Raw genomic sequence first — 27,747 nt, forward strand, 5'->3', positions numbered from 1 at the left:
CCAGGTTTGCCTTGCAGTCAGGTTCTTGGTGGGAAAACCATATACTTAACTGGCGCCAACATTAAAGTGCAAATAACAAATGAACACCTGCATTTCTGCATCGGTTGGATTAGCACAATGAGCTACCCCTTACAGGCCTGCATGTGCTTTGTGTTGCATTGCCAGGTCCAGTATTCAAGCAAACAGTTTGCAACAGGGCAAAATATAGTAAACTGGCACTACAGCAGTCTTCCCAGACTCCTGCAGGTTGCGTGGGGTGAAATAAGCAACTGCCTAGTGTTTTCCTATGCCAAGATGTGGGAGTAAAATGCATACTGGTGCTTTCTTCGACATATTTTACTTTGCTAAGTGAACGGGCTGGCAGGTTTCTCCCTCGCCAGCATTATGTCAGGTTTGGTGGGTTCTGCGCATTGGCTACGGAAACGGGCATCCAGACACCCAGTTCACGGACTGCAAAATATCCTCCTGCTATTTTTATCAGCTCGTTTGTTTCTGGTGTGTTTTGCTGCTAGGCGCTTCAGGGCGCAGATCAAACTGACAGCGCACCACCATTGCAGCCACATCTCTGTAGGAAGCAACAGGAGTGCGCATATTTACTTCTCGTATAGATTTCGCAAACTTGGACTAATCGCCTCTCTGCACTTTCTCGCACATGATGAAAGGGGGTTTTATGTTCTTTAAAATGTTCACAGCGCATTCCTGCACCTGTGAAAGACACTTCTGAAAGGCTTGACAGCAACAGATCATTGCTACATGACATCTCAGATGAAGGAGAGCTGCCAGTATAGCTCATAGGCAATGCTTCTGTCTTGGAAACAAGACAACGCAGAAAAAAAGGGTTGTGAATCCCGCGCTCTGCACTTTGCAATTATGAAATACGGGGGTTTATCGGAGTCCGCCAAGGAATATAAAGAATACCGGGGGACAAATATCGGATATTTTTTTTCCCCTCCGAAATCTAGCTATATCCCACGACAAACCAGCCTAGCTGCACACGTAAGCGTCCCACAGGCCTAGGGCAGCCAGAACCCAGTCTTGGTGTCCACCTGCCAGACTGCACACATTGAACCGATATCAATACCACCACACCTAATGCTAGGATACAGCTACCATCAGGCAATTACATCAGCTGCACACTTAACTGGTGCACCCAAGAACCCTTTGACACCCTAATCTCTCAATTGACCTGGACTACAGTTCCCAAGGACGTTCAACCTACCAGCGCTTTGAAGTCATACCGATGATATATAGAGCATTATATAAATGCCAAATAACATAACTTAACATTTATGTCTATATCTTCTCTTCTTAGGACAGTCATAAGATTTTGTGGATGTGGAAGAGCAACTATTCCCTTGAGGACGTGGTTTGAACAACTGAACGTTTTGGTGATATGGTTGTATAACCAAAATATGAGCTCAGGGTTTTAGCAGCAGTCACACTGGCTTTACATTTTTGAAGTACCTTATCAATGGACGATCAAAAAGTATTTTGCCATCAAAACGAACGTAGATAACTTTCTCTTGAATATCCCGGTGAAGAGAAGAGGCTGATAAATATGCATGTATACGCATGCAGACTGCATTAGTGACCGCTCTTGCTGTTGCATCAGTGAGGTCCTTAACCTTGAAGCTGTTGGATAGCCGCCTCTCTACCTTCTGAAATCCAAAAGGAAAACTCATCAGTGGCTTCCTGAGGGAGCAGATCAGTAAAGCACTCCAGGTCTCCCAATTAAGGATAATAAATCCTGCTAAAACTGTAGCAGTGTTTGCTTGCCTGAGTTGTAAGGTAGCATTAGTGTGACTTTTTACCTTGTGCCTCCCAACCTTTTCATTACTATCTAGAACGGAAGCTGGAGACTGAGAAGGGCCTTTGCCCTTAGTGTCTAGGGCAGCTGAAACTACCATAGAATGTGCTGGAAGATTTCCCATAAGTAGAAAGGCTCTTCCATAGGCACTTTATACTTGATGTCTAGAGCTTTAGAGATGTGACGATCCAAATGAGGTATTCCCAGGCGTGCTAATGCTTGCTCCAGGACAGCTAATTCCATGGGAAGTGGATTTTTAGAATGCTGAGATGGCAGTTTGCCAAAAACCTCAGCCGTTTCAGGTTTGTCTTTAGGAATGATTTCCAAGGCCTGCATAGCTTTTGCTACAATCTCATGAAACACCTTGGATGGTGAAAGAGCACCGTCATTTGTATCGGTGTCAGTGTCTTTGGAAATGTTCTGTTTCTTGGACGGAGGAGGAGTATTCTTGTTGCCGACTGACACAGTGATTGGCAAAGGAGTAGGAACTGATCCATGAGGAGGTATATTAGTAAACATTTTGTCTGTAATGCGTTGAGCCAGAATTTCTAAGAAAGGATTAGGTTGGGACTCTTGTAACCTAAAAGGTGATGTAGAAGAGTCAACCCTGGTAGACTTATGGTTTGGATTATACATGTTGAAAACCACAGGTCTAGGGACTTGAATATTAGTTCAGACCAGCTATGGTGCCGATTGAGATGTTGGAACCGGAGTTGGTTGAGCCAAATTGTCCTCAGACTGAGGAGTAAATTGTGGCAAAATCTGAGGAAAATTCACTCTCACATGAGTACTGAATAATTGTTCCAGAGGAACTTTAAAAATGTTTGAAGCATCAAAGTGTTCAGAATCAGAAACGAGAATGGAATTATCTTTCTGACTCTCCGGTACCGAATCACAGAGAGACAACGGGTGATTTCTTCCGCTTGGGCTTCCTTGGAGAAGGGCTCAACTGCGGTAACCGAGGATAAGATGGTCTCTTTCAGTACCGAAGTACTGGAAGGCTTAGTTGCAGTAGCCGTCTTGGCTGTAGCAGATACAGGGGAATCAGAAGGTACACAGTCAACCCCAGAGGTGTGCGCCTCTTTGAAGGAACCCTTGCCTGTTTGGATTACTGAGGCTTAATAGGGTCTCCCCGGTACCGTAATCATTTTGTATGGTGTAAACAAATCTTCTGGTACCGGGTGGATCTTTTTAGATCCTTTCCCACCTGGGGGTACTAGTGTTCTCCCATCCAGAGGTACTCTTAGGTGAACACGCCTACGGTTTCCTACCGAACGGTCCTGTGAAGACCCCAGAAATGAGGAGGCTGTCTTCCCCTGGGTATCGAAGGCCAGTGCCATAACACGTACATCATCTGAAGGTACGTTCCCCCTCTTAACTGTGTCTGCCTGCCTCTTGTTCCCTACAAATTCTTCAGCATGCTCTGGCATTGAGAGAAGACTAGTCTGCAGAGACCTCGGGTGAATCCCACAGCAAAAGACACAGGTACTCACCGGGTGATGTACAACCAAACACCGGACGTAGGCATGATAGGGATCAGCCGCAGAGAATTGCTTCAGGCAACAGATACACTGTTTGAAGCGCATACGGCATGCATAAAGGGAGGCACCACAAATTAAAATTTAAATCAAAAACCAATCGCTAAGAAAAAAGGTATTGACAGCAAAAAGGAAAGCCCCGAAAAAGGAGTGAGTCGCAGCGCAGCAAAACTCTGACCTGCCCAGTAGGTGAAAAAAACAGGAACTGCGTATGGTATGTTGGTGACGTAGGGGTAAGGTGTGGGCCTGGCGTGCGGCAGGCTGCACACATGACGTAGGCCCTCCACCTTCAACTTTCAAAGTGACAGCTATCTTTTGCAGCCAGCTTTTTCCGGCCCACCTGCTGATGCAGGTGTTCCCAACCAGCTGGGAAGGAGAGAGAGCCCAGACAAAAGAGAAAAATGTATATTCTTCGTTTACCCTTATCCCCGTTCTTGGCTCACTGTGCGCACGGGGACAGGGAGAGATTTATGCAGCTCTATATGAGTCTTTAATAAGGCCAGCGCTTAACTTAAGCAATTGTTGTAGGGCTCCTTGATTGGGGTGGGAAGAAACTTCCCAGGTTAAGGGTGGTCTCTCAATATATCGCTACAAACCCAAGGTCCAAAGGGGTGTACCTATGCTTTTGTGCCAAGTCTTTATGGAGCAAAGGCATGGAAGCTAGCCTGCTCCGCGTTATTAACTCCTCACTTAATGCCGCACTATGATGTAGTAATGGCAGCTTTGAAACACTTGGCTTGAGGGTGTTGTTTAAGGTGTGTTTATTGTCCCACTGACAGGGTCACTAAGCCCAGTGTATCAACTACCTCAGAGAGTCCCAAAACTGGCCTGAGGGCAAAAATTCCATAGGTATCGCGATCCGAATCAGGAGATGTGCCCAGGCCACTTCCAATTCTGAAGTCTTCACCCACCTGTTTTAAGGAACATTCTGAATGGTATCCCAGAGCAAATTCATCTGAATGGCAGGGAAGATTTTATAAAGGAAGGACCAGGTTTAAAGCAATATGGCAGATACTCAAATTCCACCTCTGCTTCAAACTTTGAAAACAAGTTACTTACCAACTTTAACGTTCTTTCGACTGGATATTCCTCCAACGTAGTCCTCATCTTTGACATGTAATGTCCAGCTTCGGAAAACTTGTTTTTCGGCAGAGGGCGCCCTGCGTCGATGGTGTCGAGTCGATGTCCCTCGAAGGCCTCCGTCGAGGGTGACATCATCGGATGTTAGAAGTAGCACGCACGGCTCCCGTTGGCCTCAGGTTGGTTTTTCCCCTCCTCGTGTTAGCAAAACTGCCCATAACCACAGGCAGGACAGTACTCTGCCTTGTTGGAACGAAAGTTGTAACAGCACGGGAAATTCTACAAAGGGGTAGGTTAGGAGGGCGATGAGGAATACATTGGAGGAACATCCAGACGAAAGAACGTTACCAGTTGGTAAGTAACTTGTTCTTCGAAAGGATTGTGTCCTCCAATGTATTCCTCATCTTTGATAGACTCCCAAAGCAGTATCCATGTTTGGAGGAGGGTGAAGAATTTAGATGTGCAGAGTTAAAGGGCAGAGTAAAGCACTGCCTTATCAAAAGCGACATCCGGAACATAGGCAGTATCCACAGAATAATGCTTAGGGTGTGGCTTAAATAGTTTCTGGGTATCCCAGGTGTCTCTGGGCTGAACCACACCCAAAAGACTAGACCGCACATGCAGTTCTTGGAACCGAAATATGTGGGGGCATCCATCTTGTCCCCCTAAATGCACTACAAGTCCAATCCCCAATGTTATCCTATGGGAGTGAGTGAGTGAGTCTGGTGCCACAAGCGGCAAGTCTGACTCCAAGTGGGTCTTTGGAGGGATGGAGAGGCCCTTGAGGGCCATGTAGGTGATCATGGCCTGCCTCCAGATTGACATCTTGGAGGGCTGGGGACATGAGGGGCAGGAATCATGACAACACCCCTTTGTAGGGCTGTCGAAGAGGCCATGCCCCTGGTGGAATGTGCACGTAAACCCTCAGTAGGGTCCTTGCCTGCCAGTCTGTAGCATTCAGAAATAGTGAGGATGATCCACCATGAGAAGGTCTGTTTAGAAAAAGCCTGTCCCAATTTGACTGCAGTATACCCTATAAAGAGCTGGTCGTCCACTCTCAACTTGGACATGGTGGAAATATAAAAACGTAATGCTCTCCTAGGGTCCAACCTATGAAGCCTTACCTCTTCCTTACTAAGATGCGGAGGAGGATAAAAGGCCGGCAGCACAATTTTCAGACTTAATTGGAAGTCTAAAACTACCTTAGGTAGAAAGGAGGGTCTAACCCTCAACACCACCCTGTCCTTGTGGAATGTAGTAAAGGGTGGCTTGGAAGAAAGTGCCTGCAACTCACTCACTCTACGTGCAGATGTTACAGCAACCAATAGTATTATCTTAAAAGGTTAACCTCAACGGACATGTGTGCAAGGGTTCGAATGGCGCACACATTAGGAATTTTAACATCAGGTTGAGTTCCCAAACCGGAACCTGAAAAGCAGAAGGAGGGAACACATTTGTGAGCCCTTTCAGAAATTGAGTCACCAGTGGGATTTTGAAATAGGAGCATTCCTTAGATGAGCGCTTGAAGATGGAAAGCGCTGCCAGGTAACCTTTAATGGTTCCAACCTGATGACCTTTCTGTGCTAACGAAAGCAGAACGGATAGAACATCTGGAGTCGTATATTGAAAAGGATCAACATTCTTTTCCCAGCACCAGTCGCAAAACCTATTCGAATGGCAACAGCACAGAGACTTGGTTGCTGGCCTTCTGGCCAAAAGCAACACCTCCATCACGTCATCCGTCAGGTCCCAATCCTTGTATCTCAACCTTTCAGAAACCAAGCGTGAAGGTTGAGAGTGTTGACCTCTTGATGGAGAACCCGACCCTCCTCCTGCGAGAGCAGATCCTCTCTTTGCGGAAGACGTAACAGAAAAGAGATGGACATGTCCAAAAGGTCCGGCTACCATGTTCTCCTGGCCCAATCTGGGCAATGAGGATCATGTGGCTCCCGAACCGTCTCAACCTCCTGATTAGTTGAGGAATGACGGGGACTGGTGGAAACGTGTACAGCAGTGGGAATTTCCATTCCACCACAAACGCGTCTTCTAGAGCTCCTCTCGGAGGACATTTGAACAGTACAGCTCGCACTTCCGGTTGACCCCGGTCGTGAACAAATCCACTTGAGGGGTTCCCCAAAGGGTGAAGATCTCTTGAAGGACTTCCTGAGCCAACTCCCACTAGTGGGAGACTGTGCTCTGCCTGCTTAGTGCATCCGCGGCCGTGTTCTCCTCCCCAGCTAGGTGAACTGCCGACAGGGAGATTACTTCTTGAATAGCCCAATACCAGAGCTGCATTGCCTCTTTGCACAGTGGTAGTGACCCTACGCCTCCTCTCATGTTGAGGTAGTGCATGGCCACCATATTATCCGTCATTATCAGGACATGCCTTCCCCGCACAGATGGCAGAAAAGCCTTCAGCACTAGTCTGATTGCTCTCAGCTCCAAAAGATTGATGTGTAGTTTGGACTCCGATGGAGACCAACGCCGCCGACAGTCAAATCGTTGGTGTCAGCTCCCCACCCCGCAACTGAGGCGTCCGTCACTACAGTTATCTCCAGCCATGGTTGCCAAAAAAGTTCTCTCTTCAGAATATTCTCCTCACAGGCCCACCAAAGCAGATCCTGTGAGACTCTGGTCGGGATCTGAAGTTGGTCCGACATCCGTCCCAAGAACTGGGACCATTGCGTTCTGAGAGCCCACTGAAGGGATCTCATCCGGAGGCGGGCCTCTGGCACCAGAAAAATGCAGGATGCCATGATGCTGAACAACCTCAAGAATGCGAAAGCCGGGAGACTGGGGGCATTCTGGAATTTTGTTACCATCTGGAGAATGTCTTGAGCCCTCACCTTGGGTGGCGAGCACTTTCCCAAGAACGTGTCTAAGACAGCCATGAAGTACTGGAGCTGTTGGGAAGGTGTCATCGAGGACTTCTTGAAATTGAGGGTGAAGCCCAGTCTGTGAAGGGAGTGGTAGGTACCGTTGAGATGATCCAAGGCTTGTTCGGGAGAACGTGCCCTGATCATCCAATCGTCCAGGTAGGGATAGACGTGAATTCCCCCTCTCCTGAGATGTGCTGCCACTACCACCATCAGTTTGGAGAACACCCTCGGGGCGTAGGTCAACCCGAATGGCAGGACTCCTAACTGATAGTGCGAGCCACCAACGGCGAACCTCAGGTATTTCCTGTGCTTGAGATTGATCGGCACATGAAAATAAGCATCCTGAAGGTCCAATGACACCAATCAATCCTGCAATTGGAGGGCCTGAAGGATCTGACAAAGAGTGACCACCTTGAATTTGTCCTTCCTGAAGAACTTGTTCAAGTATCTCAAGTCCAAGATGGGTCTCAGTCCTCTGTCTTTCTTGGGATCAAAAAATATGGAAAACACCAACCCTTGTTTCCGCTACGCTACAGGCACTGGTTCTATAGCACCTTTCTCCAGCATGGTTAAGATTTCCTGCACAAGGAGCGGATCGGGTCTGAGGCTGCTTTATAAAAGGAAGGCAGTAACCGTAGGCTATTGTTTCCAAAGCCCCAAGCATCTGAAGTAATGGCTCGCCATTCGTGGAGATGCTGAGACAGTCTGCCCCCCACTGGTGAATCGTGACGCAGTCTTCAGTGTAGTTTTGAAGTGGCTGCTGCAGATGCCGATGGCAAGGAGGCTACAGCTTGAGCTGGCTTGGCACCTCTACCTCGTCCACCACAAAGGCATTTTCGTTGGCCTCTTTGACTGGCCATTCCTCTCACCTTTCCAAATGAGGAGTAGTAACTAAAAGATTGGTCCCTCCAAGGTTGTCCGCTAGGCGGAAGAGGCTGAGGTTGCCTAACAGTGGCATCTAAAGACTTGGCTGACACCTTAGAGGTCTGCAACTTCTCAAGGCTCTCGTCAGCCGTGCTGCCAAAAAGATGAGACCCGTCTAATGGCATGTTGAGAAGACGAGCCTGCACATCAGGTGCAAAACCCGACTTCCGCTGCCATGCAAACCTGCGCATCACGGTGCTCGTAGCCATGCACCTGCTGATGCTATCTGCAGTATCCAACCCTGACAGAAGGGATTCCCACATGGCTTCCTTGCCGTCCTTAACAATAGCCAGGAAGCCGTTCCTTTCACCCCTTTCCGGAATATGCTACACCGCCATAGGTATGCACTCCCACAGAGTGTATGAAAATGTTGCCACGGCACAGGTGGAGTTGTCCCATTTCAGCGCCATACTCCCTGCCAAAAATACCTTACGCACCCATCCATCCATGCGCTTATCATCCCCATCAGGAGGTAGGGTACGCTGCCTTATTCGAGGTAGCGGAAGCTGCCTAGACCACCAGAATTTCGGGAGTGGGGTGTTGGGATAAGAAGCCAGGGTTGTTACTGGAAGGGCAGTATTTTCTTCTAAGAGATTTGTCCACCACCGGATTAGTCTCCGGGGTCTCCCAATTCCTGGCCACCCTTTTTTGAAGAGCCACATGGAAAGGTAACACAGGATCCGTAGGTGGACCCTGGTCCAAAATGTCAGTGAGATCATCCTGATCAAAATGCACTGGAGGTCTAGACCAGCCCAAATATTCAACAACTCTAGACATAAGTTGCTGGTAGGAGTCAGCATGCTCCCCTGGCTCTGGCTTGCCGAGAGGCGTCAATACCACTAGCATTATGCAAATTGTCACGAAGATCTTGCATCCTACTCTCCTCTGAAACTAGACATTCAGGCACATTAGAGGTCCCATACTAGAGACCAAAAGGGGCATCTTCCTCATCCGAATGCTGCTCCTCCTCAAAAATGGAAGTGAGGGACTTAAAAAAAGTCCTTTTTTGGTAGAGGGGCAAACATTTTCTCAGGTGCTGAACCCAAAGGCTTTGAAACAGTCAAAGGCTTCGACTTTGACTCAGCCAGTGCCTTTCTTGGAGGCGCCACAGGCCCTGTGGACTGAACTGAGAAAATTGGTCCAGTCGACGCTTTCGACGCCGATAATGGTGTCGAAGGCCGACAGGGGTCAAGGACCTGATGGGTTCCATCGACGGCTTTGGCGTTGAGGGCTTCGACGACCATGACCGTTCGCCACGTCTCTAGTGATCCTTAGACACCTTGTCCAATCGAGGGCTCTTGATGGGGAACACGCCATTTACTCGGGCTCGAGGGCGCACGAGTTTCCGGACGAGACCGCTCCTTGACGGTTTCCACAGAAGGCGCGGACAGAGCCCTGCCCTGTTTGTCAAAGATTTTAAGCATCTCCACACGGAAAGCTTCCCACTCTGCCGGTGTCTACTTCTTTGACGGGCATGTCACTCTCTCGGGGATGCTGACAATGAGGAAGGTGACCAGCGTTGCCTTCTCCTCTAGCTCTTTGATGAGGACGAAGAGTGACGGGATCCACTACGAGACCTTGAACGCTTGGCCCTCTTCCGCCGAGGAGAGTCGCCTCTCGGCTCGTCGGTCGAAGGCCTAGCAGGTTGGGACTTATGGGGTATGGACACCTTGCCTATCTGCAGGTTCCCCTTTCGTTCCCGCAAGGCCTTTCCTGTCATGGATTGACACTTCGAGCACGTATCCGTCTCGTGACCCTCACACAGGCCCCACAGACAGACTTGATGCAGGTCCGTAATGGACATTTTGGAATCGCAGTCCTTGCATTTCTTGAACTCGGATCGAGGGGTTGTCGGAGTAGAAGACAAAGACACGTCAACAAAGACAACAGCAAATAATTCACAAGTACGAGGCACACCAAGTTTCACGAAGCAAACACATTTGCGGAAACACAGAAATTAGGCCAACGTGCGCCGTGCGTGCTACTTACAACATCCGATGACGTCGCCCTCGCTGGTAGCCTTCGAGGGACATCAACTCAACACCATCGACATTACATGTCAAAGTTGAGGAATACTTTGGAGGACCCAATCCATTCAAAGGTTGATCTGTCATGTGACAGCTGAAAGGACTGTTCATTGCCAAATGGGGTCATATACTAGAATTAAATGAAAAAGCTGTTTGAACGTGAAAATATGAACCACCCATCCACTGTTGTTCAGGGGGGATTAAGAGACTAGCATGAAAAACTTGGTAATGCACTCAAACCTAGTATCATTGCATAATATGTCAACCAGAGATTAACCTCCAAGTCTCATGAGCTCATCCACACTTAGCAATAGCCATGAATGTACATTATATGTAAATTATGGTTAATCCAACATTGTATTTCTTTAGAAAAGAATTTGTATATTTTTTTAAAAAACACTTGTTTGCTTTTTCCATAACAGCAAACAAAATACAGAGAAAATCAACATTACCCTCCCTTGTTCGTGTGTATAGGTTACCCCAACAGGGCCTCTTCCACTTTTCCATAATCTGATGGTATATGGCAGTTCATGCACTGGGGTACCACAGGGACAAGGCCAACCCTGCAGTATCCTCACTTCTGCCTACCTCACCCTGCGCCCCTCGTCATCCCACCGCCACCATATAGCATGTAATCCCTCATGTCGGTTTCTAGTCATTGGATTTCGATAAGTCATTCAGGAATTGACTCCAATGTACTGTTACTCCCTCCCCTTCTACCTCAGTTCCTGCTCCCTGCAATATTACCAGTTGAGCTATCACCCACCTACGGGCATCCGCCTGCCACATTGTACTTGCTGGTCCTTGTGGGCGTTTCCATGCAATAGCTACTCTGCGTTGGGCTAATATCAGTAGAAATAGAATCAACTTATTCCGTATTTTGTGTTTTTTCCCCCCGGGAGAGTTTCCCAGATGCATGTTCCCGGGTTGCATTCCAGCTTAGTCCCCAACAATTCATTCACCCCCTTAACCACCTCATCCCAATACTCTGCTATGACTCCACAGCCCCATATCATGTGCCAGAATCCTGCCGGGAACCTACCACACCTGGGGCACTCATCCGTCAATCTGTTATTCATTGCCCGTAACCTGACTGGTGTTACATATGTTCTGTGTATGATGTTAAATTGGACCAGTTGAAACTGGGCATTACGTGACACCTTCTGAACCAGTTCCCATATCCGCACCCATTCCTTTTCCGATATCGGTTATCCCATATCCTCTTCCCATTTCTCCTTCAATTCCCCCTTGGGTTCCTCTTCCCGTAAAGCTTTATAAGATCTGTGAAATCTTTGCCCTGTCCCCCGTTTGTTCGAACAGTACCTGCATCAGTGGGCCCGCTTCCGGTTACTCTGGGATTCCCTCCCATATTTCCACCAGCCTACGGACCACTGCTCCGTATGCCAGAAACAGGCCCCTCGGCAGCCCAAACTACAAGCACCATTCCGCAAAAATAATAACTTCCCTCCTTCAAATAGATCCCCCACCACCCCCACACCCCTGTTCTGAGCCTCTGTATTCCTGCCCTCCCTATTGCTTGCCATAGTTTTTGGTCCATACTCCAGGGTAGGTGTTCCCATCATACAGGCCCCCCCCCTCCCCCTGAGTCCTCTCATTCGGACATACTTCTTCCACGTCCCCTAACCGCCTCCAACAAAATTGATGTTCCCTTGTTACCCATTGGATACCATAGCAGCTCTGCAACTCTTTGATGTGGTGGCAAGTCCCCCATCAGCCCCTTTAGACTCTTCCCCCACACCCCTCAACTGATCCCATATCAGCACCGACTGTAATTGCGCTGCCACAAACTATTTCCTGTAATCTGGTAAACCCAGTCCACCCTCACCCTAGATCTTCGTAGTATCACTAAAGACACTTTTCTCCTCCCCGTATTCCACAGTAGTTCCCCCACTTTGCATTTTAAAGAAGATTCTTTTCACCACGTATGGTATATTGGTGAAGAAATAGAGCAGCTGCTGCAGGATCACCTTTTTACATAGTGCCACTCTACCCATGAAGGAGAGGGGCAGGTTCTTCCGGAATTGAACAGAGTCCCCTATCTTCGACAATGCCCTCCCTGTTTTATGTACAAACGTCTTGTCTATTTCATGGAATACCCATATGCCCAAATATTTAAATGACTCCCTCTCCCACTTTATCCCCAGCTTTGTAGCCCTCCCAGTGGAAAAATAACTGATTTTTCTTCATTGATACAGATGCCAGACATATGCCGGAAGTTCTTCAGTATTTACAGTAGCTCTGGGAGATTTTCCCGCAGGTTTGATACGTATAAAAGCAAGTCATGTGCATATAGTGAAACACTGAGCATTTACATATGGAGCCAAAACCCTGTTAGGAATTGATTAGGAGTTTTGGTCATGAAGCGAACATGTTATATGGCGAAGAATTCTTAATTTGCCCAAAGGCTTCCCAACTACATGTATGAGGTACGAGTTAAGTCGATCGTCCATGAATGTGATCGTTATATGGAACTCACTAACTCTCTATAGAAAAATTGTGGGAGATGATCATATTCCACAATTTGATATTCTAAAAAAATAAAAAGAGCACGCAACAGATGGACTTTTTAATGTCTGGAAAGCATCCTGTGAAATGATCTTAAATCAGCTAAATAGTAATAAGCAAACTTTGGTGCAGAATCGGGATGGTGTCAAAAAAAGACTTCTAGTACAAGACTGGATTGATACGCAGGACAAGAGAATACAACACAAAAGAATGAAAAATGCTGCAATGGAAACAAAGAAACTAAATTAACTCCCAGGTACTTGACTCAATTCCTGTGCAAAAGGAGAAGAGTTTTTATGAACTTCAGACTAAACGTATCGGAAACAAATGAAATCTTGTACCAGAGAGAAGAGCGATTCATGGAAGAACCCGCATGTTGCCTTTGCAATAGCTCTGAAGATTCACTGAAACACCTTGTGTTATTCTGTCCTACTCAAAGATGAGAGAACGAGATGTATGAGCCGAGAGTTGGACAAATATTCCACGTATACTGTAGAAGAATGGTGGAGTGTCATGCATATCGGTGAAAATAACAAAATAACATTTGCATTGACAGCATTTTTGGATGTGATAGCAAAATGTTTGAGAATTAATAGTGATGCGGGAAACTATGAGAAATGCGCAGACTCTAAGGTGGCTTAATAGCCGCTAAGTGCATTAATAAGGCCTTTTCACCCCTTGACTGAATGCCTTAAGAGTCACTTAAATCCCTTGCTAGGCGCCGGAAAGTAGTATCCTGTCCACCACTCTCGAACCAGCATACATATCTATACATGAATAGGAAAATGTTTTGTTGTGCATTTTTAAAAAGTTTGAAATGAACTATAAAAAAAAATAAACTATATGCCTCACACCCCTCGCCTCTATCCCCGCTTCCATCATTTCCTGCTGCAGAAATGCAGCTAGGGGCGCCAAGGCCAAAGCAAATAGCATTGGGGAAGCTGCACATCCCTGCTGTGTCCCTCTACCCAATTCCCATGTCCCGGAACACCCAGAAATTGGTCCTTACCATTGCCATCGGCTTGCTGTATAGCACGCCCAGCCATCTGCAGATGTTTTCCCCAAATAAGAATTCCCTCAATACTCAAAATAATCATTTCCACTCCAGCAAATCAGACGCTTTAATGGCGTCAGAGGAAGCAATCGCCATGTCTCGTTTCCGTGCCTTTACATGGTCCATGACATGATGGAGGCAGGTAATATTACCAGAGGTATTTCTACCCCCAACAAACCAACATTGGCCTGATTGGACCAGTCTCTGCGCTACCTTCTCCAACCTGGTTGCCAGAATTTTCCCCAGAATGTTCCCGTCAATATTTAATAGGGATATGGGTCGATATACCATGCAATCCAGGGCCCTTCCCCTCTTTCAGAATTACAGTAATTACAGCTTCCCTCATAGATTCCGGGAGGCTCCCCTTCTGAAATGCTTCCTCGTACACTTTAGGTTGCGGGGCCAGGAGATTGATAAATGTTGAATACAATTCTATGGGAAACCCGTCACTACCAGGAGCCTTGCCCTTCCTCATAGTGCGTATTGCCCATCGAATATCCACCTCCTCAATTGGGGTCTACAGTTCTTCTCTTGCATCCTTCAGTAAGTGCATCAGTTCCATAAGGTCTTCCACATCAATATCCACATACCCATTTTCACTTGTATATAATTCTTCATTGGAGGCTACACGGACTTCATTAGTTCTCTCTTGAGTGCCCACTATCTCATCCGATTTGGTCCTAATTTGAGTAATGACTCGGCTCGGGTTCTCCCTACTTACCAGCGAGACATGGGACCTCAATACCTTTAACTCTCTCTTCCTAAACATCTTCCTTCTCTAGCTCTTCGCTCATCCACCTCCAATTCCCTTCGGATTAATCGCTTCTCCAAGCAGCGAGTTGGTGGTAGATCTCTTTCTTCTGCTGGGGCCTCCCTCTGGAACAGCCTCCCTGCCACTCTGAAACTTGAGGAGAACCATCTCTGGTTCCGGAAGCACCTCAATACCTTCCTCTTTGCTTCTGCTTTCTCTCCTCCTCTCCCCTGCTGATCTCCTGGCTGAATCTGAAATTGCACTGGTTGCCTGGCTACCCTCTGATTGATCTCAGGCCAAGATCCATCCCCCCACCAGTTGCACACCTGCGCTGCCCCCCTGGCAACCGTTGCACGCTGGGCGGGGGGGTGGGGGGGGGGGTAGCTGTTTCTGTATCCCTACAGTCCCCTACCAGCACATGACACCTGACGTCTGCACTTACCCTCGCACTTGCCACCAGCTGGCCACACTTTTATTTATTGTCTTTATTTATTTTACTTTTATCCTTTGTACTGCATTGCCCCCTCCTCTTTCCCCCTGCACTTTTCCCCTTCCCGCCTCCCCTGCACTTGCACAATCTCAATGTCACCTGGCCTAGTAGGATCGTTGTCTCTGTCTTCCATCCCTTTCCCCTCCCTTGCCTCATCGCGCCTTGAAACACTTGTGTAACTTGTGTATAGGCGCGTTATGAATGCCATATCATGTCAGGCCAATAGCTTCCCCACCTTATACCCCTCCCCATGCAATCGGACATCCCGCTTACTATAGTCAAAATGTGTCTTATGGTGAAGCTCAAGCTTCTGTGCCAGCCTTTCCCCTACCTAGAATCCCCTTGTCGCTCCTCTATCTAGTTCCGCCACCTGTGCCTTCGTCCGTTGCAGCGTTTCTTGTAACCGTTTTCTCATTCCCACTGCTGTGGAGAGGCACATCGCTCTTATATTTGCCTTGAAGGCCTCCCAGAGCGTCTCCATTGATGTTACTGATCCCTCATTTAACTCAAAGTAGGTTTTGACCCCCTTGTGAATTTCGTTAATAAACGCACCATCCCCTAATGCCTCCTTTTGCATTCGCCCCTAACTGTCGGGGGGTCTCCTACTATTCCCCAATAGATTAACCACCAGAGGGGAGTGGTCTGATAGGGTACGTCCCAGGTACTCTGGCCCCTGAAAGAACTGATAATATTCCCTCCCCGTTAGGAGATAGTCCAAGCGGGAGCATGATCCATGTACTCCCGAGTAGTATGAAAACCCTTTTTCCACACTGTCTTTCCCTCCATATCTCCACCAGATCAAGTTCCTCCATCACCTTGTAGAGAAATTCCATCATGTGCCTTTTACTGGGTCCTGTGCCCCCAGGCCCGTCCAGATACTCATCTAAGTGTCGAATTAGAAAAATTGAAAGAATTTCTTTTTTGTGTGAAAAACAAGCAGCTAACCAGATAGAAGCGGTCACTTCAGAGCCATCATCAGGCGTTCCTTCGCTAAGACAGAAGCGCAAAGCCATAATAGGTTTCTGAGCAGGGATTGATGGGTGGGGTGATGAGGAATCTGCAGGAGAAGAATCCATAGAAAGATTACGGTAAGTAATTTCCCCTTTAATAGATTGCTTTTCTCTCGCAGATTCCTCATCTGATAGACTCCCCAAGCAGTGAGGATAACAGAGGTAGCAGAAAGTGTCATAGGAGCAGGTTTTGCAGCACTGCCCTACCAAAACATGAATTTGCCCCACGGGCAACATCCAGACAATAGTACCTGGTAAATGTGTGAAGTATGAGCATGTGGCAGCACGACAAATGTACCTAATGGGGACTCCCCTATGCATGGCCGTAGAAGCAGAGACTCCTCTTGTGGAGTGTGCCCAGATTCTGGAAGGTAGCTATTTACCAGCAGATTTTTCGAAATGCAAAGGATGATCCATTGCGATAGAGAATTTTGTCAGGGGTAGACCCTTGCGAGACACAGAATGGACCATGAACCGCTGGTCAGATTTCCAGAACTCAGATGTCCTAGTGACATAAAAGGGCAAGGCTCTTTTAGGATCTAAATGATGGAACTGTTCCTCCTCTTTGAGGGGTGCAGCAGAGGGTATAAGACCAGTGAATCTATGGACAGAGAGGTGGAACTCAAACTACTTTCGGGAGAAAGCCAGGTCTGACTTTAAGGGAAACGTTTTCCCGAAAACAAACGCTGTAATGGGGGCTTGCAGCACAATGCCTGCAACTCACTAACCCTCCTGGCTGACGTGATCGCAACAAAAAAGGCTGTTTAAGGACAACAGTCTCAAGGAACAGGAATGCATGGGCTCAAACCGAGCCACTATAAAAAATGTCAGAACCAGATTTAAGCCCCAGTCTGGGACAACAAAGGGAGTTGGCGGACACTTATTCACAAGGCCCTTCAGGAATTGGGCCATAACCGGTATTGTAAAGAAAGAACCTTGATCTGGGGACCTTTACAACACAGATAAGGCTGCCAAATATCCTTTGACTGTGGTAACTTGAAGACCTGCATAGGCCAGTGACAGAAGGAACTCCTAGTGGTGGGACAAGAGATGGGATCGTTCTCCCGTTCCCTGCACCACGCCTCAAGCCTTCTCCAACTGCACGCATACAGAGATCTTTTTAGACTGTCTGCGTGCAGCCAGCAACACCTATAGTACCTCCTCCAAGAGGTCACAGTCATACCTCATCCACTGAAGAGCCACACATGTAGGTTGAGGGACTCCGGAGTCGGGTGGAGTATCCAAGTACCACGTTCTCCACGCCCAGTCCGGAGAGATCAAGATCATGGTCGCTCTCGAAATCTCTTCAACTTATGTGGAACCCATGGAATGACAGGAATCGGAGGGAAGGCGTAGTGGAGAGGGAAGGTGCAATTCACCAGAAATGCATCCCGCAGTGCACCGCTCACTGGGAATTCCCTCTATCAAAACTGTCTACACTTCTGTTGGACTCTGTGGCAAACAGATCCACTGCTGGGTTATCCCCAGAGAGAGAAGGCCTCGTCCAGGAATTCCTGCCACACTTCTCCACTCATGTAAGACCATGCTCTGCCTGCTCAGAGCATCCGCCAAACTGTTCTCTGACCCATCAGATGAATTGCAGAGACCGAGATCTGGTTCTCCAGCAACCAGAACCAGAGGGGAAGGGAGCGCACGCCACCTTGCTTGTTTAGGTAGTGCATGGCCACTGTGTTGTCCATCAGAATCAGGACGTGTTTCCCCTGCTCGCAACTCCAGCATGTTGATGTCCCATCTGGCATCTGTTGCGGACCAAAGGCCACTCACCAGCAAATCCTTGCTGCAAGTGCCCAACCCTACAAAGATGCATTTGCCAAAAGATTGCCGCAGACGGTCCACCAGATGAGGTCGTGAACCACTTGGCCTGGGCTCCTTGAGTGCTCAGAGGTACTGTGACCACTGACCTCTTAGGAGCCATTTAAGAGCGCGGCCTGGCCTCTGGTACCAGAAAAATACAGGAGACCATGATACCTAAGAGGCGGACAAAGGATGCTGCTGGGAAGGTGCCGTGATTCCGGAACAAGTGTACCATCTGTGCTATATTGCAGACTCTCTCCTCGGGAGGGAAGGCCTTCTCCAACCGGGTGTCTAGGACTGATCCGATGAACTGGAGCCTTTGGACTGGCATCACATGGGACTTTAAGCTCAGGGAGAAGCACAGTCTGTGCAGTAGAAGACAGGTGTCCTCCAGATGAGACAAGACCTGCTCTGCCGACTTTCCATGGATCAGCCAGTCGTCCAGGTAAAGGAATACATGGACCTTGGATCTCCTGGGGTCCATGTGGTGAGTCGTGACTTTCACCATGAGCTTGAAGACCCTTGAAGCGGAGGGCAACCCAAAGGGAAGCACTTTGAACTGATGGTGCTTGTCCACTGTGAGGAATCTCAGGAACTTCCTGTGCTTACGATGAATTGGCACATGGAAATAAGCATCCTGCAGATCTATTGACAGCAGCCAGTCCTGAAGTTCGAGAGGCTGGAGAATTTTCTCAACATCACCATCCTGAATTTGTCTTTCCTCAAACTTTTTTTTTTTTAACAATTTTTATTATTTTAAAACAACAACACACCAAACATTACAACTTTTAGGACGTTCATAATCAATGTCAAATCAACACATTTATGCATTCCCCGTCCTCCCCCCCTCCCTCCCCACAACTTCGAGCCGTACCATCAGTGTCATCTTCATGAGCATGTTCGGGAGTCTCAGTATTGGCTGTCTCATCTGAGTCCTCCGTTTCATGATTGACCTGGTGAGGGGTTGCCATTGAGGTCACTAGTTGCCTACAGGCTATCAGGGGGCCTACTTCCTCCTCTCCCCCCCCCTAGTGACAGCTTCGAACCAAACCGCAGTTTCTGCTTCCGCCCACCTCAGGAGGTCCGCCCACCAAGTCTCCACTCGAGGCCTATGAGCTGCCTTCCAGCACATTGCGATTCTGCACTTGGCCAGGATATAGGCCAGATCCCTCATTTTGTTGATATGCTTTAAATTACGTGGCCTGGGAAAATTCCCAAGCATACATGCCCCAGCTGACCCCACATCCAGCACCACTCCCCCACCAGCCATTTTCGTCCTTATTTCTTCCCAGAATCTATGTACCTCTGGGCAAACCCAGAACATGTGCAGCAATCCTGCCTCCACCTCGCCGCACCTGGGGCATCTCTGTATGGTTGAACCTCCAAACCTGGCTATTCTTCTAGGAGTCAGATAGGCCCTGTGGGTGACGTAGAGCTGGGTCTGCTGAAGCCTCGCATTCCGGGACACCTTTTTATGGTACCTTTGAGCTCTTTCCCATTGTCCATCTGTCATGGGTTCTCCCATCTCCTCTTCCCAATCATGCCTCAGCTGGAGCGGCTCCCTCTCTGCCTTCGCTCTTAAGAGCTCATATATCCTAGATATTTCATGCCCACCCTCCAAGACATCGTTTCTAGGGCGTCGTGGTGTTCCTCAGCGAGTGCCATCTCTGGCCATCTTCCTCTTACTCGTTTTATAAGCCTAATATATGTGATGTATTGGCCTCTATGCACCCCTGTCTCCTTCTGCATCCTCTGGAACTCCAATATCTCCCCTTCCTGCCATATGTCTCCGAGGGTAGCTAGGCCCACCGGTTCCCAGCATCTGCGGACCGCCTCGAACAATTGGGGGTCATTTCCACATAGCGCCACTAGCGGGACCTGCGGAGATAGTGGGTCTGGGTCACCCACCGTTTTCCATGTCCTGCGCCAGACTTCCCATCCCAGCTCCAAAAGTCTCCCCCCCCCCCCCCCCTGCCATCTCAGTTTTATGCATCCACACTGTTTCCCTTAAGAAGTACGGGGCTGAGTCACCCTGCAAAAGCCTAGCTTCCGCTGAGTCTTCAGCAAACAACCAACTGGCTACGTACATCAGCTGTCCTGCTAGGTAATACAGTTCAAAATTTGGCAGGTTTATGCCCCCCCCCTATCACAAGTATTCTGAAGTTTCCACAGGGCCACCCTACTCCTAGAGTTGCCCCATTAGAAGCCCCTACACATGCCATGGAGTCTTACAAAAAAGCATCTGGGGATCAGGTACAGGACTTTCACAAAAAAGTGCAAGAGTCTGGGCAAAACGACCATTTTGAGCAGAGCCGCTCTCCCCATCATTGCTAGGGGTAATCTAGACCAGAATGCCATGCTATTCCTAATTCCCTCGATCGCCTTCTCTGTATTATGTTTGTGCTCTGTTTCTATCTTATGGAAAATGTTCACCTAAATTTCACCGTCTGCCAGGATATCCGCAGAACGGGTAGTCTCTCCGGTGGGGTGTTCCTGTACCTCCCCAAGGGGAACAAGCCAGACTTCCCGGGGTTCACCGATATGCCCGAGAGGGTGGCGTAACGATTCATCACCTCCAGCACATAATGCAGGTTTTCCTCGGGGTAGCGCAAGTAGAGGAGCATGTCATCCGCATACAATGATATCAGGTGTGTGCCCCCTGTCGTGTGAATCCCCACCTCCCCGTATTGTTGGCGCAGGCATATTGCCAGCGGTTCCAATGCCAGAATATATAACATGGGTGACCAGGGGCAACCCTGTCTGGTCCCCCTGCTGAGCTGCCATTTTTCGGAAACCATGGGTCCAGTTTTGACTCTTGCAATCGGGGAGCTGTAAAACAGCTGGACCCATCTGATATATCCCGGTCCCATCCCGTTTCCTTTCAGGGCTGCTTTCAACCACGGCCACCGCACTGAATCAAAGGCTTTAACCGCGTCCAGCGACACGATAGCCATCTCATCCGAGTCTTCCTTGGTTTGATTGATGATATAGTGTAGCCGCCTGTGGTTGTCCGTGATGTTTCTGCCAGGGACATAACCCGTTTGGTCTGGGTGTATCAGTTTACCAATTACCCTCTTTAACCTGTTGGCCAGCACTGCCGTGAGTATTTTGCTATCCTGGTTGAGCATGGACAAGGGCCTATAGGACCCACATTCCTCCTCTGGCTTCCGGTTTCAGGAGCGGGATGATCACTGCCTCACGGAGGGATGCCGGCAGTTCTCCCCGCTCATAAGCTTCACTAAAAATGGCCAGCAGCGGCTGGAGTAGCTCCTGCTTGTATGTTTTATAGAACTCACTGGGTAATCCATCCGGCCCGGGCGCTTTACATGTAGGGAGGTATTGAATCACTGCCTTCAGTTCGTCCGGAGTAATGGGGGCGTCCAAATCTGCGCGTTCTAAGTCATCAAGGGTGGGCAACCCCATATCCTCAATTGTTTCCAATATTTCTTGGCTCATATCCTCCCCTGTATCTTCATATAATCGTCTATAATACTTGAGGAACTCCCCGTTTACCCCCTCTTGGGTGTTATGGATTTGACCTTCCGCATCCCTTATCACTGAACGGGGGGTCTCATTTTTATATAGCCAGGCCAGTAATCTACCCGGCTTGTCTCCCCCTGCGTGTAACTTCTCTGTATATTTCTTATAATTTAATTTGCATAATCTGTCCCAGAGTTCACCACAGGCTATCCGCAAATCCCTTATCTTGGCACTGTTCTCTTGGGCGGTCCCCTCGCCTTGATCAAGGCTCTCCAGCTCTCTTTTTGTTTCTTGCAGTTCCCGTTCAATACCCCTGAGGAGCCCCTTAGATTTTGATATGGCTACCCCACGTACCACTACCTTGAATGCCTCCCATACTGTTCCCACAGAACGCACACTGCCCGTGTTAATTTCAAAGTATTCCTCGATTGCCTCCCTCAGATCCTCTCGGAATTCCGTATCCTGTAGCGCCTCTGTTCTAAGCCTCCATGTCAGGATGCGCGCTCTGGGAGGTTGATGTTGCCACTCTACAACCAAAGGCGAATGGTCAGATAATACCCTTGCCTTGTATTCGGCCCCCACCATTTCTCCCACTATATCTTCAGCAGCAAACACGTAATCCAACCTTGTATGCAGGTCATGTGGCGCTGCATGGTGCGAATACTGCCTCTCCATTGGGTGTAGCCTTCGCCACACGTCCTCCAAACCAAGGTCTGTCAGCAGTGCTCCCAGTACTTTAGCTGCTGGCTTCCCCAATTTGCCATCTGACCTGTCTATCCCAGGGTTCAAGGTGCAATTAAAATCCCCTCCCCACACCATCGCACCTCCCACCAGGGGGCTAATTTTGTTGTATAGTGACCTGAAATATGCAGCTGTGTCGTGGTTAGGGGCATACAGAATTATAATGTTCAGTTCCCTATTCTCCAGGAGTCCCGCCACCACCACCATTCTGCCCTCTGGGTCTATTGTCGAGCTGAGCAACCTGAATGGCACGTGCGGCGCCACCCAAATGATCACCCCTCTTGCATATGCCGAGTATGTGGCTCCTATGACACTGCCCTTCCATTTTCTTCTAACCACCTCCAACTTCTCCTTGATGAGGTGGGTCTCCTGTAACAAGGCTACGTCAATGCGCATCCTCTTTAGATACATCATCACTTTGTAGCATTTTAGTTAACTGTTGAAGCCCCGCACATTCCAGGTCGCCACTCAGACTACCCGATGCCATCTACTCGGTGTGCTCCCTCTCCACCCTCCCCTCCAATGTCTTCTCTGATGGCCCATTGTCCGGCTCTTAACCCTCCCTCTATCCACAACTCCCCCCCCCATTCCCAATACTCCACCCCACTGCACACAACCCTTCCCCTCCCCCCACCCTACCCGGCCCCAACAAATGCCCAGCTCCATCCCTGGATCTCAGGCCCACCCGCGTCTGGTCCTGTCTCGGTACCGAGGACTAGGACCCCGCGGGGGGGCGTCACCTATCTAACAGTGACCTAACTAAGTATACTAAGGGGTTCAAGGATTGTCTCTCGGGAGCTCCCACTTATCTAAATGGAATAGCCGCATCCACCGGGACCCGCCAGCGCCTAATCGCTTAATTGCTACTGCACATTCCCACAAGCTTTATTTGACACTATATTCAAGTCCCAATGTCTCATCTATGTCACCAGAGGTGATTCGGCTGCATACTACTTATCTTCTGCCACTCCCGTCTGGAAATCCGGTTCCTGAGGGTGGCCCTGCATGTCCAGCCATTCCATAGCATCCTTCGGCGTATCGAAAAACAGGGTTCTGTTCTTGTGGAACACTTTCAGTTTGGCTGGGTAGAGCAACATGTAGCGGTGTCCGGCCTCTCTCAACCTTCTTTTCACCACCCCGTAGTTCATCCTGCTGCGCTGTATGTGCAAAGTGTAATCCGGATACGCTGTAATTTTTGCCGACCCCTTTTCGATTGTTCCTCCTCTCCGGAAAAATTCAAGTATTTTCTCTCGATCCCAGTAATTCAGAATCTTTGCAATCAGCGGCTGGGGGGGCGGGAGGGGTACCCGGGGGCGGTCTTTTCATCAAGGCCCTGTGTGCTCTTTCAACTGCAAACCCCTGTGTCAGTGCTCCACCTGTTACCTCCTGCAGGAGCATGGTTTCCACATATTCTGTTGGATTAGGGCCCTCCATTCCTTCCGGCAGACCAACAATGCGAATGTTGTTGCGTCGGGCACGCCCTTCTGCCTCCTCTGCCCTGAATTCCAGGTTGCCCACCCGCTGCACAAGGGCATGGAGCTCCGATCCTGGGTGGCGTAACGATTCATCACCTCCAGCACATAATGCAGGTTTTCCTCGGGGTAGCGCAAGTAGAGGAGCATGTCATCCGCATACAATGATATCAGGTGTGTGCCCCCTGTCGTGTGAATCCCCACCTCCCCGTATTGTTGGCGCAGGCATATTGCCAGCGGTTCCAATGCCAGAATATATAACATGGGTGACCAGGGGCAACCCTGTCTGGTCCCCCTGCTGAGCTGCCATTTTTCGGAAACTATGGGTCCAGTTTTGACTCTTGCAATCGGGGAGCTGTAAAACAGCTGGACCCATCTGATATATCCCGGTCCCATCCCGTTTCCTTTCAGGGCTGCTTTCAACCACGGCCACCGCACTGAATCAAAGGCTTTAACCGCGTCCAGCGACACGATAGCCATCTCATCCGAGTCTTCCTTGGTTTGATTGATGATATAGTGTAGCCGCCTGTGGTTGTCCGTGATGTTTCTGCCAGGGACATAACCCGTTTGGTCTGGGTGTATCAGTTTACCAATTACCCTCTTTAACCTGTTGGCCAGCACTGCCGTGAGTATTTTGCTATCCTGGTTGAGCATGGACAAGGGCCTATAGGACCCACATTCCTCCTCTGGCTTCCGGTTTCAGGAGCGGGATGATCACTGCCTCACGGAGGGATGCCGGCAGTTCTCCCCGCTCATAAGCTTCACTAAAAATGGCCAGCAGCGGCTGGAGTAGCTCCTGCTTGTATGTTTTATAGAACTCACTGGGTAATCCATCCGGCCCGGGCGCTTTACATGTAGGGAGGTATTGAATCACTGCCTTCAGTTCGTCCGGAGTAATGGGGGCGTCCAAATCTGCGCGTTCTAAGTCATCAAGGGTGGGCAACCCCATATCCTCAATTGTTTCCAATATTTCTTGGCTCATATCCTCCCCTGTATCTTCATATAATCGTCTATAATACTTGAGGAACTCCCCGTTTACCCCCTCTTGGGTGTTATGGATTTGACCTTCCGCATCCCTGATCACTGAACGGGGGGTCTCATTTTTATATAGCCAGGCCAGTAATCTACCCGGCTTGTCTCCCCCTGCGTGTAACTTCTCTGTATATTTCTTATAATTTAATTTGCATAATCTGTCCCAGAGTTCACCACAGGCTATCCGCAAATCCCTTATCTTGGCACTGTTCTCTTGGGCGGTCCCCTCGCCTTGATCAAGGCTCTCCAGCTCTCTTTTTGTTTCTTGCAGTTCCCGTTCAATACCCCCGAGGAGCCCCTTAGATTTTGATATGGCTACCCCACGTACCACTACCTTGAATGCCTCCCATACTGTTCCCACAGAACGCACACTGCCCGTGTTAATTTCAAAGTATTCCTCGATTGCCTCCCTCAGATCCTCTCGGAATTCCGTATCCTGTAGCGCCTCTGTTCTAAGCCTCCATGTCAGGATGCGCGCTCTGGGAGGTTGATGTTGCCACTCTACAACCAAAGGCGAATGGTCAGATAATACCCTTGCCTTGTATTCGGCCCCCACCATTTCTCCCACTATATCTTCAGCAGCAAACACGTAATCCAACCTTGTATGCAGGTCATGTGGCGCTGCATGGTGCGAATACTGCCTCTCCATTGGGTGTAGCCTTCGCCACACGTCCTCCAAACCAAGGTCTGTCAGCAGTGCTCCCAGTACTTTAGCTGCTGGCTTCCCCAATTTGCCATCTGACCTGTCTATCCCAGGGTTCAAGGTGCAATTAAAATCCCCTCCCCACACCATCGCACCTCCCACCAGGGGGCTAATTTTGTTGTATAGTGACCTGAAATATGCAGCTGTGTCGTGGTTAGGGGCATACAGAATTATAATGTTCAGTTCCCTATTCTCCAGGAGTCCCGCCACCACCACCATTCTGCCCTCTGGGTCTATTGTCGAGCTGAGCAACCTGAATGGCACGTGCGGCGCCACCCAAATGATCACCCCTCTTGCATATGCCGAGTATGTGGCTCCTATGACACTGCCCTTCCATTTTCTTCTAACCACCTCCAACTTCTCCTTGATGAGGTGGGTCTCCTGTAACAAGGCTACGTCAATGCGCATCCTCTTTAGATACATCATCACTTTGTAGCATTTTAGTTAACTGTTGAAGCCCCGCACATTCCAGGTCGCCACTCAGACTACCCGATGCCATCTACTCGGTGTGCTCCCTCTCCACCCTCCCCTCCAATGTCTTCTCTGATGGCCCATTGTCCGGCTCTTAACCCTCCCTCTATCCACAACTCCCCCCCCCATTCCCAATACTCCACCCCACTGCACACAACCCTTCCCCTCCCCCCACCCTACCCGGCCCCAACAAATGCCCAGCTCCATCCCTGGATCTCAGGCCCACCCGCGTCTGGTCCTGTCTCGGTACCGAGGACTAGGACCCCGCGGGGGGGCGTCACCTATCTAACAGTGACCTAACTAAGTATACTAAGGGGTTCAAGGATTGTCTCTCGGGAGCTCCCACTTATCTAAATGGAATAGCCGCATCCACCGGGACCCGCCAGCGCCTAATCGCTTAATTGCTACTGCACATTCCCACAAGCTTTATTTGACACTATATTCAAGTCCCAATGTCTCATCTATGTCACCAGAGGTGATTCGGCTGCATACTACTTATCTTCTGCCACTCCCGTCTGGAAATCCGGTTCCTGAGGGTGGCCCTGCATGTCCAGCCATTCCATAGCATCCTTCGGCGTATCGAAAAACAGGGTTCTGTTCTTGTGGAACACTTTCAGTTTGGCTGGGTAGAGCAACATGTAGCGGTGTCCGGCCTCTCTCAACCTTCTTTTCACCACCCTGTAGTTCATCCTGCTGCGCTGTATGTGCAAAGTGTAATCCGGATACGCTGTAATTTTTGCCGACCCCTTTTCGATTGTTCCTCCTCTCCGGAAAAATTCAAGTATTTTCTCTCGATCCCAGTAATTCAGAATCTTTGCAATCAGCGGCTGGGGGGGCGGGAGGGGTACCCGGGGGCGGTCTTTTCATCAAGGCCCTGTGTGCTCTTTCAACTGCAAACCCCTGTGTCAGTGCTCCACCTGTTACCTCCTGCAGGAGCATGGTTTCCACATATTCTGTTGGATTAGGGCCCTCCATTCCTTCCGGCAGACCAACAATGCGAATGTTGTTGCGTCGGGCACGCCCTTCTGCCTCCTCTGCCCTGAATTCCAGGTTGCCCACCCGCTGCACAAGGGCATGGAGCTCCGATCCATGGGCGGCGCATGCTGCCGTGTTCGGGGCCATTTCCTGTTCCAATTTTCCAGTGCGTTCTGCAATCGCACGCACGTCCTGTCTTAGCAGATTAACTTCCTCCTGGACCGCACCAATCTTGAGGTCCAGGCCCACTTTCAAATCGCTCATTGCCAGGTCCAGTTTAGTCTCCCAGGCAACTTTCAAGTCTGCTATCGCAGCCAGCACTTCCTGGATCGTGCCTGGTGTCTCCGCTACTGTCGTGCTGGTGTCTCTACTTTTGCCCCCTTCTGCGGCATGGGGCGACCTAGCATAGGTCTCCAGTGTGGATTGCTTGTTTTTGGGCTTGACTATCCTGGAAGACATCCTGCTATATCGTCCGGGCACAAGCCGGCAGCACCCCCTCACGTGCAAGCGGTCCACGAGGTGCCTGGCCCCGCTTGGCACTGCAAGGGCCAATACCGCCGTGTTCGGATATGTCCTTATTGCTCGCTCCTCGCCCCCGTAGTGTAGCTCATCCGGTCTCTGCTGTAATCTCTCCGTAGCCAGTGATCGTATGCATCCGTTGGCCCGGCGCTCTGCCACCACGGCTCTCTGTCGGCCCTAAGGCCATCCAAGCCCCAGTGCAGGGTGCAGTCCTACATGCTCCCCAGCCAGGGAGGCCGCCTCCTGTCTTCCGATTATGGCTCACACTGAGGACCCACCACCCTCAAAGTTCGCAGGCCAGGGCACTTTCACTGAGTCTCTTCCTAACTCCGCCAATCGCTGCCACTGGCACATGTGCCGCTGGTGTCCTTGCGCACCCCGTTGCCTCTTCCAGGGCCCCCTGTGTGCTTCAATTCGTCTTTGGGCCCTTCGGCGCTATGGTCTGCGCGGTGT

At 49.4% G+C, this 27,747-nt stretch overlaps 1 protein-coding gene across 3 annotated transcripts in view; it reads right to left on the reverse strand.

The window, feature by feature from the left end:
• Positions 1–27,747, reverse strand: part of LRBA (LPS responsive beige-like anchor protein) — a 3,444,508-nt gene that overhangs the window by 1,952,539 nt on the left and 1,464,222 nt on the right. The window lies entirely within an intron of this gene.

This window comes from Ambystoma mexicanum, chromosome 6q, assembly GCF_040938575.1.
Source record: "Ambystoma mexicanum isolate Mex_15411 chromosome 6q, UKY_AmexF1_1, whole genome shotgun sequence".
Classification (NCBI taxonomy): domain Eukaryota; kingdom Metazoa; phylum Chordata; class Amphibia; order Caudata; family Ambystomatidae; genus Ambystoma; species Ambystoma mexicanum.